Source organism: Mesocricetus auratus, unplaced genomic scaffold (assembly GCF_017639785.1).
Source record: "Mesocricetus auratus isolate SY011 unplaced genomic scaffold, BCM_Maur_2.0 Super-Scaffold_100006, whole genome shotgun sequence".
Lineage (NCBI taxonomy): Eukaryota > Metazoa > Chordata > Mammalia > Rodentia > Cricetidae > Mesocricetus > Mesocricetus auratus.
Genome location: NW_024429190.1, coordinates 85,520,463 through 85,540,285, shown reverse-complemented (window position 1 = coordinate 85,540,285; position 19,823 = coordinate 85,520,463). Strand labels below are relative to the sequence as shown.

General features: G+C 40.0%; 1 long non-coding RNA gene across 5 annotated transcripts in view; it reads left to right on the top strand.

The window, feature by feature from the left end:
* The window catches only part of LOC110342074, a 113,532-nt gene that overhangs the window by 27,797 nt on the left and 65,912 nt on the right, over window positions 1-19,823 (top strand). For 4 of the 5 annotated variants that reach the window (XR_005877865.1, XR_005877862.1, XR_005877864.1 and 1 more), the window contains exons 2-3: window positions 4,731-4,835; window positions 5,680-5,763. This is a non-coding gene — a long non-coding RNA (uncharacterized LOC110342074). The remainder of the gene's footprint in view (window positions 1-4,730; window positions 4,836-5,679; window positions 5,764-19,823) is intronic. The other variant, XR_002384065.2, reaches the window with a different exon arrangement.

Genomic DNA, 19,823 nt, shown 5'->3' with positions numbered 1-19,823 from the left:
TGTTCATTTTTAGTGCCTTCAGCTATTTCTGATGGGCAAACAATAGTAATGGCATTGGTCTGCATTCTGTTGAGGTCTCAAATATGCCAGATTGACAACTCATATGGATACCCTGTGCAAGCACTGGGATTTTATTAATCCCTAAAGCTTCTGGGAGCTACTTTATCTACTCATGCAGGGTAACTCTGTTTAAACTCCTTCTTTTCATTTTATTTTGAGTTAACTTATATGTTAACATGCATCATGTTTCCTTGTGACTTTTTAATATATCTGTTGTTTTAGGTGATCTCCCTCTCTATCTTCCATCTCACTGCATGCCAGCATCATCCATTTTCTAATTGTTCTTTCTCTTTCTTGTTTATTCAAGTTCACTTTTTCAATAGCATGCTCCTTTCACAATGTTAAGGCACTCATATCTTAACAATTGAAATTTTTACCTTCACGTTTATGTCTGTACCAGCACTTCCCAGTGTCTCTCACTCTGGCTTATTACCAAACTTCTCTAATAAGCTCTCTCCTCTCAATATACATCATTTGGTTGTGACTCAAACCCCTCTAATGACCCACTTCTTACCATTGAATTCATCTTGTTCAATGAAGGGGGCATCCACGTAACCCCATTCTTAGCTGATACCCTCTTGTGCAGTGTAGTGAGTATCCATAAAGCTCCCATCTTACCTGATCATCTTGTTCAGTGTCCTTGGAACCATCATAGTATCCAGTTTGCCTCCAGAATTTTCCTTTTCTCCCTTTGGAGTCTTTATTTCTTTTGGGTCTTAATTTCTCTGACCAAGTATCATGTTTATCCAAATATATGCCAGAGTGTTGTAAGACTTAGCCTAGGTATACTCTTCATTTGCAGAAGGCACCTCAAATTCAAAAGACTTCCATGAAATTCAAGTTCATTCATCTTGCCCCATTCTTGTCTTACTCTCATGATTCCTTTTATAGGTGATGTCATTATCTTCACTGGAGATCATCAACCAGGAGGCTGACAATTCTATTTGTTTCCTCTATTTCTCCTGACCAGCACTATGTCCATTTTGCCTTGTTCATTTTCTGTCTTTGGCATTGTTCACCCCTGTCTGCTTCACTCCATCTCCTCCACTCTTGTCCCAATTTTCCAGAGACCACCACACAAACTTCCAGATTTGTAGATATCCTTAATTATATCCCTGAAAAATGTGTTGCCTCTTGCTGCTATGATGAATGGCTTTAATTTAATGGCTTAACAGAACCAAAATTTGTCCTTGTATCTTTGTAGAGTTCAAAGGGAGGAGCTGGCAGGCCTGTGTTTCTTCTGATGGCTGAGAGCAGGTTTTCTCTCTGGCCTCTTCCAGCTGTTGGAGCTCACCAGGCTTTTTTGGTTTCCGTCCCTTTCTTGCCCATCCTACTTCCATTATCACCTTTCTTCCCCGACCGCGATCTTGCTGTCTCCATCTGCTAATGGCCCTTAGAGTTAATGTAGATAATCCAGGTTTCTCTCTCAACTTGAGATTTTAGTTTATGCCTACATGTGCTCTTTGCCATGTCAAACAAGGCATTCACTTGCTTCAGAGGTGTGCCACCCCAGTGTTCCCTTATCTCAGTCACCTCAAGGGGGTCCTCCATCAGTCTTCCTCCCTTAACCTGTGACATGAATTGAGCCATCAGATCTGAAGCCTAACAGCATGCCCAGAGCGCTCTAACTCAGATTTGAACTTGCCATCAGCAAGGCACACCTACAGGCACATTCACTTGCATGTATCAGGCTTCAGCTTCTCCATCCAACAGTCTGTGGTCAGATGCTGGCAGGAGCCACGTGGGTCTTACTGAGGCTGGAAATTTGCATTCCAACTCATTCTGTAACTTTTACTTTATTCTATAACTTTTGCCTCTTGTATATGACACAAACTTTTTCTTTTGGCTTAAGATAAATAATGGGTTTGACAGAACAATAACAACAACAACAACAATAAAAACCCTTTGTGAAAGTTTGAATAACTTGAGTTTGAATTGGGGGAGAAAACAAATAACACTATTTTCTCTGGAAGTGATGTAGAAAGAGAAAAATTCCTCCATATTAGGGTTTTCAGAGTCCCACCTACTTTTGTTTATTCCCATTTTATTTTTGTGACTAGGTTGATGTGTGAATATCTGTATACTTACATTCAAGTCCACTGGAGACCAGATTAAGAGGATGCAAGATCTCTTTGAGCAGGAGTTATGGGTGTTTGTTATCTACCAGATCTGAGTGTAGGGAACCAGACTCTGGTCCTCTGCAAGAACAGCAAGTGCTCTGGACTCTCCAAGACCAGAGTTCCATTTTACATAAACAAGTTTTCTATTAATCTATTTTATTAAGTTAAGTGACAAATAATGTTATCTCAATTATAGTATCAGTGACAATTAGCTTTTTTTCATTTTGAAAGCCTCAGTTATACATTGGAATTTTATATCGCTTCCCATGGTTATTTTTACAGTTAACTATCAGAAATGTTCCCCCAATAACACTTAAAACTGACTGAAACATTCAGGTACTAAATTTTTGGTGGAAATAAAAAATAAATGCAATGTATAAAAAGAAAATTTCCCCTTAAATAATGAATTCAATGGTAAAATAAAAGAACAGTTGCAAGAAGCAAATGTGTCTCTTTTGTCCCCCAAAGGAAAGATGAGAATTGAGGAATGTAATACTCTTTGTTCAAAATTTAAGACCGGTAGAACATAAAAGCAAAGAGGGTAAAAGGCATCCTGGAAAGCTGGAATGGGAAAGAAGTCTGGAGGCTTTGTAGATGTAAGCATGGAAGCATTTCTTAGGAAATGATACATTCCCAATTAAAGCTGGCTATAACACAAAAGGTTATTTCATCAGTCGATGAACTTTTAACCAGGAACATCTGGAAGTTAAGGTTTTAATTAGGCATGATTAGCACAACAAGGAAAAGTTCTTATATGTGGACACATGGTACCTGGGAGAGGTGGGTAATTATGGGAAGTCTGAACAGTTTGGGGTTGATTGAGAAAGCTGCTACTTACACATGAAAAGGCTACTCATCCCAAGACTGCCTTACAAATATTGGGTATCTAATGCTGCATACTGGCCACTCTGTGAACAAATGCATATAGACCCAGGCAAAGGCAAATCACAGACTCAATCCATTCCCTCTGTGGAAACTGAAGTTCTTTATGTGAAAGAGAAACTTTTTCTTCAAGCTAAACTGAGGTGTTCTTGTTTGCTTGGCTTATGGTGGTGTTGTTGTAGTTGTGAGATGTTGTCTCTTTGTGTAGCTCACACTGGCCTCAACCGCCTGAACCTGCCTCAGCTTCTCCAGTACTGGGGTTCCGGGCAACACCATCATGCAGACTGGGATCCAAGCACTTTAGTGTGAATGCCATCTGACACATGACTTTATTTTCTACTGTTAAAACTTCAAAGCAGAAAAATATTAAATGACATGTGAATATCTGGACAACCTTAGGGTATTAAATTGTCTTGTCTTTATTATGTGAACCTCCAGCCTTTCCAGAAATATACAGATCATAGGCACTAAGCATTAGCAGCATTTCAAATTGCTGAGACCTTTATATTGTCTTCTATATTTCTTTTGTAAAATTATCTGAAGCAGGGAGAACATGGTAGAATGTGTGTGTGAGGTTTTAATTCATTATACACACCATAAAACCTTTCTCTTTCTATTATCTATGAATCATCCATCTGTCCATGTGTCACTTATCTATCTTCTAGACACCCATCTGTCATGGTGGGGATCTAAAGCGCCCTCCAAATGCTCCTGTTTTAAATGCCAATTCCTTGTGTGGTGGTGGTGGCCCTACTAGGGAGTCAGTGTAACCTTGAGGAGGTGGGGTCCAGCTGGTGTAAAGGTTTCTAGTGTCAGGCATTTTATGCTCAGACCCTGTATCTCACCTTTCTCTGCTACCTGGCCATCTCTGGTATGAGGAGCTTCTGCTATATGTGTTTTCCTCGACTCTCTTCGTGGTGGTCAATAGAAGCGTCTGTAACCATGAGCCAAGATAGGCTTTCCTTCTTCAAATTGTTTCTGTGAGACATTGGGATCAAGTGACACACAAATAAGGAAATCCACACCAGAGAGATGCAGCTGTGTTTGACTAAAACTGATTCTGTAATTCATAGACCTTTGGAACTGGTTTGTAAAAGGAATTTGGAAAATGTGGAGGTATAAGCTAGAGAAGCTGAAAATTCAGTAAGCAGGTATCACTAGGTGGTTCTCAGGGAACTGAGAAGACCAGGACATTCAAAGAAAGGTGGACCATAAAAAGATGCTTCCAGAATCCCTGGAGTGAGTCTTTACTAAGAATGGGTATAGTGGACACTTGTGTTACATTCTGACAAAGAACTGTGCGATGGCCTGAAAATTTAACTGAGGCTAAACTCAAAAGTAATAGACTAACTTTAGGAAAGAAAATTTCAGGCAAGTATAGAATGCATGTCTTGGCCATTATGACCTTTCCTTTGGTTTGGTTTATGGTGAGGACTGTCGTGGTTATTGCTGACTTTCCTTTGCTTTGGTTTATGGTGAGAATCAAAAGCATGAAGGATGAAAAGCATTCAGCTGATGAGGACAGGTAGCTCTGAAAGTGGTGAACAAATTAGATGTGGTTGTTAAAAAGATTAAAATGCAGCCACACCATTTGTTCTTAGAGACTATAAAAGGTGCTTAGAAGTCCACAAAATAGGACAATGTATAAATGCTTCAGATTTCCTACAGGGATACCTGAGCAGATGATGCATGGAGCCAGGGATATAGACATCTACTGAGAAAACCTGCAGATGAGGAATGGAGCTGGTTTAGCAGTCCCCAGGGTTGGAAATGGTAAGAACATAGGAACTGCACTGACCAAGCCAACCGGCATGTCATGAGACATGAGGCTCACTGCCAGATGTCTTAGTTATGGTTTCTATTGCTATAAAGAGACACCATGACCACAGAAACTCTTATAAAGGAAAGCATTTAATTGGGGCAGGCATACATAGTTTAGAGGTTTATTCTGTTATCATTATGTTGGGAAGCATGATACCACACAGGCAGAAGGAGCTGAGAGTTCTATATCCAGATTGGCTGACATTAGAAAGAGAGAATGAGTCTCTGGGCCTGGCTTGAGCTGCTGAAACTCAAAGCCCATTCCCAGGGATAGATATATTTAATCCAAGAAAGCCACAGTAAAAGGCCATGTGTCCTAATCCTTTCAATGTCACTCCCTATGAGCCTATGATGGCCATTTTCATTCATACCACACCAGACATGGAACTCTGTGATTTAATGTTTGCCCTATTGTTTTGGTTCAGTCTTCCCTTGCTAGCCTTATTTTTAGAATAGGAATGTTTACTATGCTCCATTGTGTATAAGAAGTATATGGCGTGCATGCATTTAATTTTACAGGGTCTCACAGTAAGTATGGCCCTGAGTCTCAGTAGAAATTGGGGGACTTAGACAACAAGAGTGGAATTGTTGAGACTATGGAGACTCTTGAGTTGAACTAAATATATCTTCCTCATAGGACTCTAACTCTGAAATGTCTCTCACAGGCTCCTATTTTGAATATCTATCCCTGAGCTCTTGGTCCTATTTTGGCAGTCTGTGGATCTTTAGGGAAGTGTTTTGATGGATGAAAGAAGGTCACTGCGGAGGATGAGTTACTTGCTGTTGTGTTTCCTAGCCTGTTGAGATGAGAGGAACCTCAGGAGCATCTACAACACAGTCCTGCTACCATGAGCTCTGCTTTTCGGGCCGTGATGACACTGTGAGTTCAAACAAACCTTTCTTCCATTGAGTTTTTTTCGGGGTATGATGGCCACAGCAACAAAAACATAGCTAATTGTCCATCAGTTTATCTGTTGTTGTCATCTGCTTATTACCTTCCTATCATCATCCTATGTAAGTTTATCCTGGGTGAAACAATTTTTAAAAATGTGCATGCAAACATTCAAAACATGTGTCAGTGAAAGGCATCACAAAAAAATGTTTTTCAAAAATACTCTGAACCTAGGTGTTTTTCTCCAACTACAATACTTTCAAAAGATACATTTTGAAAAGGTGATTAGTAGATGACAAAATAAAATATTTAAGGTATTTGATAAATACTAGTAAATGAATGTTCAAAAAGATTCTGTCAGTTGCTCAGATAGATAACCATCAAAAAATACTGAAATGCTTTGTGTTGTTTTTCAGCTTTTAATTAAGTCTTTTCTACTTCCTTAAGTGGTATTGTATATGTGTTTGTGCATGTGTGTGCATGTGCTTTGTTAATTTGAAAATCAATATTTCATTTAGAATTGCATTGACTTAACTATTAACAAGTTGAGAATGCTTACATGGCTTTTTATTTATTGATTTGGGGGGACAATTTGTGAATTTTATTCATTGCTTGTTTTTGATCTCGGGAGAATGATTTTTTGTTTATTTGTATGACTTTAAATTATGAAGAACTTTATAATATGTCTATAAAGTATATGTGAATATTTTTCTAAAATATAGGATTGCATTTAAATTCCTCTATAAATAATGAGTGACTTCATTTTTCTGTTTTGCATTGCATTTTAATATAACATCTAATTTTCCTGATTATAAAAGATTCATTGAATTTAACTTATTTCTGTAAAATGCATGAACTATGATATTCATTTTTTCTCTAAAGACAAAAATTATAACTCATGTGAAGAAATTTTAAATCCCTACATACTACTTTTACATCATACTGAAGCCCTAGTTTTGTAAAATGAGGAAATTAGTAGCTAACTCTTTGCTACTTATTTTCCTAAGTCATTTATGACTTTTGTTTGTCAAATTATTTTATTTCATAGAACTAATTCTTTTGATTTTTCCCATGGTTTTTCATCTTAAATAATTTATTTTCATTAAAATGGGATTCAACGCCAATTAGTTTTCTAAATAAGATTCATGAGTGCTACAATATTTGAATTCCTAGGAATTTGATATAATTTAACTTTTCTTTATATTTCCTTCTGAACACTGGAAATATGGTGATAGAGTATTATTTCATTTGATGAGGCAGTAAATCTTGTCCATGAATTTTTTTCTCCATTTCAACTCTTCATTCCTTCAACCACCACATTAAAAGATCTCAGGTCTTAGTTATGGTTTTTATTGCTCTGAAGAGACACCATGGCTTACAGTTTCAGAGGTTCAGTCTGTTATCATCATGGTGCGGCATGGCAGCATACAGGCAGACTGTGCTGGAGAAGGAGCTGAGAGTTCTACATCTTGATCTACAGGCAGCAGCAGGAGACTGTGTGCTACACTGGGTGTAGTTGGAGCACATATGAGACCTGAAAGCCCACCCCACAGTGGCACACTTCCTCCAAAGAGGCCACATTTGCTAATAGTGCCACCCTCTATGGACCAAGCTCTCAGACACACATGTCTATGGGGCCATGCCTATTCAAACCACCACAGTGCTGATGCTTAGCTGGTAGTTCATCTTGGAACACAGGAAACACCTCCATCAGGTGGTTTACATTTGTCTTTAATGTCAACAGTTCTTTCAAATCTACACAGTTATATGCATTTCCAGACTAGCTCATCATATTCTGTTTATATAACACAATCATTTGTCTGTTTTTCTAGCCTTTATCCTTTGTCTTCTAATTATTGAAATCCTGGCACTTCCTATTCTCTTCCTTGTGATTTTCTTAACATTGAAATTTAAGATAGACTTTCACTGTTCTCTCATGGTTTTTCTTTCCCTCCTGTCAAGTCTCTGATAGGGTCTCACATGATGAATTTTCAGTTTCTCTCTCTCTTTCGCACCCGTCTTTCTTTCTCCCTTTGTCTCTTTTCCTGTGTCTCTCTGTCTCAGTGTCTGTCTCCCTCTTCTCTCTTTCTCGTCCCGTCTCTTTGTATGTCCTTCCTCCATCTTTCTCATTCTTTCCCCATCGTCTCCTCTCCAGCTCTGCCTCTTTCTCTATTCCTCCTTTCCATCTGTTTCTGAGATTCCTTGTCTCTTCTCTCCCTTTGCCTTTATTCTCTCTCTTCCCTCTGTTGTCTTATCTCTTTCCCTGTTTCTCTTTTGCTTTCTCCGAGTTTCCCTGTTGCCTTTGCTCTCTCCCATGTCCCATCTCTCTGTTGTTTGAGATGATAGCAGGGTGCAGTGCCCTCTCCTGTGTAACACTTGGTTTCAGTGGGAGAAGGTCTCATGAAGGAAGCCTTCCCCTTAATATCCTAAGGATGAGACAGTCTTATTTGGGTGAGGCAGCTGTACCCAGCTCTGGCCTGCCTCTACAACATGCTGCATTTAACTGGAGGTTCAGTGTGCTCACGTTAGGCTGTGTTCTCTTGAACCTTATCAGCCCATTTCACAAAGGTGAGTTCCCTGGCACTCTGTGTACCCCTCCCATCCAGTCTGCTTCATTCACTAAGCTAGGACACTACAGATGATGACAGTACTGTGTTTTTCATTTTCACTTTGTCTGCTCCTATATGTGGTTGAGAGCTGGGTTCCCTTGGAGACTCTCTCTTTGTCTAGGGTTCTGAACTCATCCTCTGCATCACGAAGAACAGGGTTGGCTGGATGGCCTCTTGGGATCACAGCTCATTTTCCTAAGTGTATCACAAAGCTGTGTGACCTTTTGGGTTCATACTTCATCGTAATGAATTCAGGCTGTAACTGGGATCTAACACAGAAATGTGTTTTGATTTTGTAGAAGTCACTTTGTGTTGCTTAATAACTTGGTTTCTTACATGTTTTGCTCTATTCTTTAAAGGAACAGAATAAATAACTACCTTAATAAAACTACACTCAACTCCTGAACCTTTTTCTTAACCTAACTCATCTGGTTGAATCATTCTATAATTTAAAAATAATGAAAGTGCTTTTAATATTAAGGGGAAAATTCCCTTCCCTTAATCTCCATTATGATTTGAGGATTAGCCATAGGATAAACTATTGTTCCAGTTAATAGAAATTTAGAGCAAAATTAATTTATGATTATAGCTCAAAAGTGAAAAATAAAAGAGACTTAAATCCTAAGGGCTTACTGAACCCTGTTTAAAGGTTACAAAAACTCACTGTAAATGTTACTGAGAATTATTTTATATAAAGAATGGAAAGGCTAATATACGCTGGCATGAAAAGGGAGAAATCAGATTAAATTAAGATTTTATTTATTAATATGTAGATTAAAATAGTGATAGAAGTTTATGGCAAAAATCCAAGGTATCCTCCCACCACGGGTCATTGTTTGGGGATCATTTCCTGATACAGCTGTGTGAAGACACTTATGAAGAGCTGTGGCACTAGTTCCTCCCCCATACCTGTGGTGGCTGTCACAATTCTGACCACTGTCACTGAGGTCATGCAAAGCCTGGCAGAGGGACTTTCAGATCGTGTGTGTCTCATCATGGTTGCTGTTACTATTTTTTGACAATGTGGATCTGGAGAGACAATGGCACAAAAGTTTCGCTCTGATCGCAGTGTTCGGGGTAAATTTGAGGCAAATCAGTTCAAAACGGATCAAAGAGGTGACTGTTTCACCAAGAGACCACCCACTCACTAACAAGGAGCCACAGCCGGCGTGGAGGTGAATCAGGAACATGTTTGTATCTGACCATAGGATTGGTGGAGCTGGTTCTAGCAGGGACTCATGGGAAAAGTGCTCAGGTCTCGCTTCCGGAAGAGCATAACTACGAGGGCCAGAGAAGGGTCTCTGATGCTGCCTGGCTACTTCCTGTAAAATCATGAAGGACTAGCTGGGTGTGAATTAACTGCCTCCTTTTCCACGGTTTTCCCTGGAAACAGAACTACATTTCATGAAGATTATATCAGACTGAGGAGCAGGAGAGCAGATGTTCTTAGAGGAAAAGGAGTTAGGTATGCTTTATATTATGTACTTTACTGTGTGCTGTAAAGTGGAGCTACATCTGTTACAAAACAGGCCCTCAAACCACAAAGCAAAAATAACAACCGGAGACATGGTAGAAACATAGACCTCAGGATTTCACAGGGCTTCCACAAGGCCAAAGAGGGCTGCCCCCCTGAGCATCTCCTGCTGCTGCTGTGGTGGGGTGTGAGTAGGTTCTGTGTTGAAAGTTTGGCCCTCAGCTGGTGGAGCTATATGGGAGGTGGCAGAGACTTGAGAAGTGGGCTCTAGTTGGAGGAAACTGAGGGTGTGCCTTTGAAGGATGTACCTGGCCACTGACCCCTTCATCCTGAGGAATCTGTTCTTCTACTCATCTCCACCACCAAGGTGTGCAGCCCAAGATCATGGAGCAAATCAACAAAGACTGAACCTTTGGAAACTGTTGGAATAAATTCTTCCTTAGGAATTTTGTTCTCATTCATGTAAAAGTGTATAAGTGAATAATACAACTAGTCTTTCTCTGTCGCTCCCTCTCACACAAACAGAGAAGGGTGGTAGACAGACAGACAGATAGACAGACAGAAGCAGAGAAAGATATAAAGACAGAACACTAAGGAAAATTTTCCAGATTTCAGGTATTTATCATTCCCCTTCCTGGTATTTCTTCTTCCTGTTTCACTTAGACAGAGGAAGTCATCTCTAGAGGCCTCTGGATTTCTTCCTTTGCAGTTCCTCAGGTAATATCCTGTGATTTGGTCTTATTTTGCTGCATGTGACCACGATAAGTTTAGATGATGACATTCAGTCACATCACATGGCAAGAAGATGTTTACTGAGAACCAACATGGAAGGGTCTACACTGCACGAGAAGTCTGAGCCCAGGGACCAGGAAGCAGATGAGAATGAGGTAAAGATTGTCCAGAGTGAGTGAATGGCTAAAGAGGAAGAGGAGACAGTAATGAGTCCTGGTCAGCCCCAAAGGAAAGATGAAGAGCGGAGGGAACAGAGAGGCAGAGAACAGTGAGCACCAGGAAAACCAGAACACTTGATGAGCTGTTAGAAATACGATGAGTGCAACATCAATGTCCATTCTTCAAATTCAGAACCGCCCAATTCAACACTAAAAAACTTTGTGAATGGGTTACCAGTAACCATTCTAGAAGCAGCTACCCTGCAGAGGGTAGCTAGTGTGCCATCTGACAGGGAGTCACGGTTTGAACAGACTGACTCTGAAGTCTCTGCCTCAAGGCCTTCCCATTTCCATTGTGGAAGGAATGCATAGAATCCACAATTAATTTTCTTAGTTATGTGGCACCATCAGGCCAAGAAGAAACATGCACTTATCCCAGAAGGATATGCATATGCACGTATTACAATAAGATACCTGGCAAACCCTGATGAGTGCTCAAGCAGCAAGAGATGTCTTTCATATTTGCTAACCACTTCATTTTGATCTGACAAAAAGCTCAATGAACATATACCAAAATGTTTTTAAATAGTAGGGTGAGATTTCTGATATTTGGGAACATTTCAGTTCAAATTGATCAGAAAAATCAAACTACTATACAGCACCTCAGTGAAACAGTAACTTAGACTCAGCCTTTCTTCCACCATCTAAAATCCTTTTAAAGAAACTATCTTTTCAAATGTAATTTTAATTAGTGTACAAAATAAAGAGCTTTGTTATGTCATACACACACACACACACACACACACACACACACTCACATAATTTGTTGTATTCATTTGCCTCTAAGAAATACATTATCTGATGGCTGGTCAGATGGCTGATCTGCAGTTAGGAGCTCACATTGTTCTTGTGGAGGGCTCGAGTTCAGTTTCCAGCCTCCAAATCCAGCAGCTCACAATCGCTTATAACTGCAGCCTCAGGGAATCCCTCACCCTCATCTGATTTTTGTGGGCAACAGGGCTCACATTCACAACCCCCCATGTAGACAAAAGTTCATGTGAGTACCTAAAAATAAAAGTAAATCTTTTTTTAAAGAAGCATATTATTTGAGTAATCATATGTGTGTCTCTAGAGCAGTGATTCTCAACCTTCCTAACACTGGGACCCTGTAACAAGTCCCTTAGGTTGTAGTGACCCCAAACCATAAAATTATTTTTGTTGCTACTTCATAATTATGCTCCTGTTATGAGTCATAATGTTAATTTTTTTTAAAATAGAGGTTTGGCAAACGGGTCAGGACTCACATGCTGAGAACCACTGCTTAGAGCTTTTAGAATATCAACATGAGTCAGTTTGTACAAGGCATCACTCAAAGATGGAACTATCAGGGACTCAGTGATGATGCTTTTAGCAGGAAGAGTGACTGCTCATTTATGGTCCAGATAACATAAATTTGTATACAGTTGACCTGCATTGTCTCCTGTGATGGTGTGGCATACACATACTTAGGATAATGGAGGCTCTTAGGGGTGAGTTTCAAATAAACGTCATTAACATCCCTCTAGACTGAGCTTCGATGAACAAAACTAAACCCACATGTTGTGCTTGTTTGGAGACTCCACAGTGCTTCTCTTTCTGAGTTTTCTTTTAAGGGCTGGCAAAGTAAGCCATTGGACCTTTAGAAAGGCCATGGAGGTCTCTGAAGCCTCAATCTACTTGGAGAAAACATTTTGCATGTAATTCATGGAAGGCAGCTCTCCACCTGAAATCCATGCATGGGGCTCTAGAGGAGCCAGAACCACATGTGCCAAATAATAGCAACCCTTGCATGGGAGTCTGGGAAGCCTCGAGAAAGAACCACACTGAGATTGTGGAGTGAGTGATGTCACTCATGACTGTGAACAATGTCCTCCTGTATCAAGAACCTTCTGAGGCTCAGAATGAAGAACTGGTCTGACTGCTTTCCAGGATAGAGGACCACATACTTTGCTAATGTCCCTGTGTGAGGCAGCCTTCCTCTGCTCAGGGAGCAACAACTTGATCAATGAGAAAATGGGTACGTCCTTTCTGAGTCACACACAATCAATCCATTTTCTCTCTGTTTCTTCCCAGTTCCCATCTCTCCATCCTGCTCTTTTCACTCAGCTGTAGTATAATATCTGTGATGGCCAGAACACTTAAGGGAAAGTTTGAATTGGTATTGTATTTGCTGATAACTTTACCTATATTGGAGGAAACTGGCAAGGAATACTTTATTAGAACCATGCCAATTTCTAGAAATCCCAGTAATCAAATTGTACAATAAGTAAGTAAACCAAATTCCTATTTCCCTAATAATCTGCAAGTTACTGGAAACTGACCAGAAAAGTGACCTACATACTTATGATCTATGCTGGCCATTTACGTGTTCTTTCACTGACAGAGAATGGGTGTCTCTATGGTCACTGGGCAACTTTTTCGTGTACCTGCACAAATACACTCCTTTCTACAAGTACACTGGTGGTGTTGAATTAAATCCCACCCTGACAACCTCATACTAACCAGTCACGTTACGTTGACTGTGTCTTGTGAATTCATACTTGAGGTCATAGTAAGGAATGCAATGCCACCTCTAGCACGAAGTGTTGCAGAGGGTTTGGGAGAATAGCACTCTCATCAGTGATGCTGTGGGGAGCCTGGTAACAAGTCAGAGATTTAAAACATACATACCTTTGTGAGATGTAACCTCAGTAATTAAGAATTTAGCGAAGAGTGTATCATTGCAACATTAATGACAACCAGTATAAAAAGTCTTCTTAATCTCTAAAAGTAAGGGTCACTAAGTAATGTCACTGTTCAATGAAGGAACAACCCTGTACTTTGGGTTCTGTCTTAGGGTTTCTATTGCTGTGAAGAGACACCATAGTCATGGCAGCTCTTATAAAGGAAAGCATTACCTTGAGGTGGCAGCTTACAGTTTCAGAGGGTTAGTCCATTATCATCATGGCAGGGAGCATGGGTTGGGCATGTGGCAACATTTACTCAGATATGGTGCTTGAGAATTCTACTTCTTGATCCAAAGGCAACAGGAAGTAAGGTGTCTCACTGGGTATGCCTTGAGCATATATGAGACCTCAAAACCTGCTTTTACAGTGACACACTTGCTCCAACAAGACCAAACCCACTCCAGTAAGGACACACATCCTAATAGTGCCACTCCATGTGGGGCCACTTTCTTTCAAGCCACCAAAGGTCCTTAGTGTCTCCCATAAGTCATGGGTTAAAGGTTTATTCTCCAGTGTGGTGCTGACTGAAGGATTTGGTGTAATCAAAGGAGTTTTCTTGAAGGAATGCTGGGATGCCTTCTCTTCTCTTTGATCCTGGCCATGAGTGAAACAGGTTTTGCTCAGTTACACTCCACCTTCATGGGTCACCACTATCCATCAGGACATTCAAAAGATGGCTGACCTGAAGTGGACTGTGAGGCACAAACATTCTCTCTTCATACTCTGATGATTTCAAACATTTATTGCAATAACACAAAAGAGACTTATATAAACTATTACCAGCCTTTTAAAATTATAAATGTGAAATTATTTGAAATATGTATGCTTATTGTGAACTTTGCATTTATCACACACACACACATCTTTAAAGTCAAGGGAATATAATGTTTATACCTGTATCACATGCTTACAGTGGTAATTTCAATGTAATATAAATATGAGCTACATTCATATTAGTTTTTCTGTATACTCTGCTACTTTGTATGCACTATGTCTATAAAATGAATAAAAACATTGAATAACTTTTAAAAACTTTGTGCTTACTTTCTTGGTTCATGTAAAACCAGTCAACAATTTTAAGTATCTCTAGATAATTCCAGTTGAATGTCTTCACTTTGAAGAGACAGCACATTGTAGGATGTTTTGTTCTTCGTCTCTTTCACAAAGGAGGTTTGTGACAATTTATAACCAGGCAGAACATATACATATGCTTGTATATATACATAATTGCAATATAATGTTTATATGAGTAATATAAACATTAAATAAATCATAAGAAATCTTTTCAAAACAGCAAAGGGTCAATTAGAGAAACTATTATTTTTCAGTCCTCTGTGAATAATGCTTCAGTTCACTGGCTGTAGAACTGGGTAGTCTTATCAGACAGAACAGTGTCCATGTCAAAATGGACCTGTGCTGGTCACTGAACTGACTGCTAAACAAACTGTTTAAACCATGTGTGAAGTAACTAGGCATGGCATCAGTCCTGCAGCTAAAATACAGAGAGCAAATGCCTAACTATAGCAACAAGACAGAAAACGTTCTTCTCATTTCCATGGGTTTCAAGCCTGCTGCCAGATTTGGCTGTGTCGGCTTTCACTGACCCTTAAGCAGCTCCATGCAGGTGGCAGCCCAAGTGTGTTCAAAAGTTTTCTTCATCGTCACAAAGTGTTGAAAGAGCACCAAGTGTCTGAGCAGTCAGGACCTTGACATGAGGAGTTTAAAGGAAGCAGTTCTGAAGAGCTCCGGTCCATGGTTCCAATTTTCAGTGCCTCTCAGGGAACAATGCTAAAAACAGACATTCCAACAAAGGCTTCCTTCCTTGGCCCCTGGCTTGGTTAAGCAAGACTCTCTTGAGTGGATTACCAAATAGTTCTGATGCTCTTACACTTCATTTTGAGAACAACTTGATGAATTAAACCCTTGTGGATAAAAGAACCAAGAAGCAAGATGCATGGTAATATTGTGCTTAGATTCTGATTAGTAGAACTGCGATTCTTCCAAAAGACAGATGAAATCCTCTCAGTGATTCCTATGAAACATGTGCTGGATTTTAGAGGGTTTTCCTCTCTGATTGCTCTCAGAATTAAGTTTTCAGTCAAAATAAAATGATTGTTATCAAGTCAGTGTTTTCTTAACAGCTGTCATTTGCTACCATTTTACATGTTTCTCTTAAGAAACAGAAAGTCAATAAATAAAACCATCATTTCCGTACTCATAAATGGTTGCTTTTTGATATTTATGTTTCTTTTTATAATATATGTAACACAATTTTTATGCATCAAGATCAACTTTAACTGCTTCTTGGTATCTAGATCTTCTCTCTTTGAACCTCTAAATGTTTTGAACATACCATGAAATATTCTTTGACAGAAAAAATATATGCAGTGTTTATTGTTTGTTTAGGCTCCCTGTTCCTTAAATATGTGAAGAGGGAATGGTGGTCTAGATGCTGTGAAGATACAATGATTTATTAATCATTAGCACAAGTTCTAACTTCAGTTATTTCAGAGTCAAGTAGGGGATGGCTGGCAAGAGAAAATAGACACAAAGATGTTTCCTGAACAAAAGATATCCAGGCCATGTCCACAAAGAATTAAGGGACCATAAAGTCCTATAATAAGGAGGATCAGGAACTGCGACATAACATCATGTGATCTCGGAGTGCTTCTCTCCTCATAGAATGGCAGTCAAGGTCAAACCACTAACTGCCTGGAACTTTGCCCTGTCATATTGCAAGTTCCCACTTTGTTCCTCTTCCTGTCACTCCTGTTTGAGGTCCTGTAAGCACAGGATAACATGAAGAATATTTGACTCTGGTGTCATCTGTTTGAACTGTCTCCCAACTTAAACCCAGTAGATCCAACATTTGTTATGGCTTTGAGACTAAGCCACTCAGTACAAAGAGCTTAGGTGTCAAGCTCTCTTCTCCCCATCAACCCCAGGTAGCTGTTTTCTCACCAGTTTCTAGTTTTCTGGGATGACCTAAGGATCCACCTGTGGTGATGAGACTATTTAATTACTTCCATAAAATTTGCCCTTGGTTCCCTATGCTGGTTTAACAATGGCATTTGGAATCACTTACAATGAACCTTTTAAACCAGTGACACTTACTTCCTTCTGTTGTGGTTCCCAGTCTGTCAATGTGTGTTCATCTTATTTTAGTCTCTGTGGCCCTGGAACAAATGCTTATTAATCACAGGCCATTTAGAAGCTGATGTGCCTGCTCTGATTAAGAGAGGTGGGAAACACCAGGAGCCAAGTGCACACAGCTTCTTTTCAACTTCATTAAAAGCCACTTTGCACATGTAATTCCTTTCCTGCAATGTTATGTGGAGGTATTAAAATTAGATTTGACTAGGTTGGGGTAATTATAGGCACAACTAAAGCTTCACGAGAGTCTTGTTTTAGAAACTCTTCTTGTCTGCAGATGACAACTTAATACACTGGGACATGGTTCTTACTAGTGCAGCTCTACGGACTGGTAGAACCAAACCCAGGCATGGAGAAACCACAAACTCTTCTTTAACCTGGGGGACTAAGGGCACTGATTCAATCATTTTTAAAAACCCTCTCTAGATGTCAGTCCTGTTCTTTTTATCTTCCTGAAGGTTTTGATGTGCCTGAGGATATGGTGACATATGATCCAATGTAAACTGAACTGCAGCCTCCCATATAGCATGATGCACGGTGCTGCTCAGGGAGCTCTCCTAATTTTATTTCCCAGAAAGACATGACAAAAGTCTGGCTGTGAGAAAGAAATTCTCTACTGAAGATTCCCAAAACCACACATCTGCATTCCTTTAGCTGCTGGTTTCTTTGAGCAGTCCAAAGCACACTGGGTTTCTGTGGGACAAGCATGCTGGGTGTTAGTGAAGATCCTGGAAATTATTCACTGTGTAAATCTAGGTGGAATCTATCAATGCACCCCGGGGTCACACAAGGGGGCACACACATGTGCGCATGCACCACAGTGTTTTGGACTGCTATAAGTTCATGTTTTACTGGAGCATATTAGCAGATAGTGAGTACATTAGAGGGAGCAAGCCAAAGACTCATAGATCCCATAGTGTAAATCTTTGTGTTGTTACAGCAGCTATCCTCTCTTTCTAGCTTCTATTTTACAGAAAATATCCAGAGAGAAGTGACTGGCTCCTGGAGGTATAATGTCAGTGTGTGAGCTGGGGAGTAATTTCAATTTTATCATCTCTGGTGCAATGTTTTGCCTATTCCATTACACTGATTTAAAACCAAAGACAGTAACTCAAGATAGACTCCTCTGAACATGACATCTTTCTCTTTTGAACAGCCTTGTTTGTTGCAGTAGGGATGCTTTCTTACAAAAATGGATTTGAAAGTTTGTTTTGAACGGACTAGATAGAAAGGGAAGGCCAGAGTGGCTTTGGAAAAGCAAAGGTCTGTTCCATTGGCACAGTCCACCCAGTCAATAAACACCACAAAGAGAGAGCCTGCTCAGGTCAGAAGTCTTGATGCAGGACAGAATGACTGTGAGGTGAAGCTATCCTTGATCGAGTTTACTTCTGCTGCTTTCAATGGTAAGTCTTTCTGTGGGGAAAGATGCACCCAAGATGTGTTCAGTACCCTTGGAATCCCGAGGAGGTTGGCAATCCCCTGGGCCTAGAGTTACAAGCAGTTGGGAGTCACGTGATATGAGTCTGCTGCAAGAAACATCAAGCACTTTTACCCACTTAGTCATCTCTCCAACCCCAAATCTGTCTTTCTCAATGCAACCGGCTTCTTCATACCCGTCTTAATAGAAATTAATGCTAATGAACAAAATCAAAAGTAAACAGAGGCTGGAAAATGTTTGTCATTCCTGTTGTGGGATGATACATGTGGGAAACACCCCAATCATCACATCTTTTGATGAATAGCTGAAGAATGATCTATCCTTAAAGACAATTCAAAAAACTCAAAAAATCAATATATTGAATAAGATAATCCCCCCAGTGAACTCCACCATCAAAAAAGTACACAGCTTATATACAAATATAACTGGCCCCATTCTGTGGTACATGAATTGATGTCTAGACCTGACACCTGTTTACACATCATGTCTTCTCCCCATTTGGAAGGATGCACTATGGTGAGGCCCAACCAAGATAGCATCACTACCCAAAAAACTTTGCCAGAATAGACTTGGGCCTGGAACATTAAAATAGCAGGAAGTGGCTTTCAATAAAGTTCTGAATCATAGCAACACATTTTCTTCTCATATCTTATCAAATCCCAGGCACCTGCCCCTGAAATTGGCAGCAGAAAAATGTTCTGTGCTGCCAGTTACAGGTTTTTCGCCATCTTGCCAACTTTCTTTGTCTCCACACCCTTCCAAACTATAGCTATTGGCAGGGAAAGTGAATATTTGAAAATGATTACAGTATATAAGGATTTTTGTTCCATAATGTTTAATTAAGTAATTGAAATAGTATTTTAGCAACAAGGATAGACTGGCTCTGTGTTTGACAATACAGCATGCTCAGTAATTGAAGCCCTTTGGTGAACAATTTTTTCACAGAGAAATAGAATGGGGTCTTCATTGAACATTTTCCATAACAGGAACCATTTAACAAAATATTAATTATTCTGTATGAGCAATTCCATAGCTGTAACCAGAGCTCTCCAGTTGCCTGCTACCCTGGATGAAGAGACAGGCCAAAAAAGATGCGAGGTTATTACATCAGAAATGCAAGCAGAAAACCTGAGCTTCAGAAAGAGGAGTTAACTTTTAATGCGATCAAAATATCCTTCAGAAAGACAATTCTCTTCCAACTCAGACTTTCTTTGGAGAGGGAAAACACTCTGGGTGTCTGAATATTTCTAGACTCAGGGCTTTTTGCCTTCTTGTAGCAGCTGGGTTACTTGGCTTGTTGTTCAGGGTGAGGGACTAGTACCCACAGGAGGTGTGAAAACCGAATCCAATATTCTGTTTGCAAAGGCTTATGAAGGAATTGAAGGATGTGAGGAAGCAGAGAGGAGGGTGGGAAATGCAAGAAACCACAGAGGAGAGGACTGGTGGTTGCCCAAGGGAAGTATTCAGGAGCCGTTTGAGAATGGACTGTTGATCTAAACTTACTGTATGTAGTTACAGGATTCACAGACACATCTTTACACGTGTGTCTTGTTCTTTGAGCAGGTCCACCCACCACAACTTCCCCTTCCCTTTGCCTCTCCAAGCCCGCCAGTCCTCAATGACTCTGACTTCCATTTTCATGACATGTGAGTGTGTGTGTGTGTGTGTGTGTGTGTGTGTGTGTGTGTGTGTCTACATGGAACCCACATGTAAGAGTAA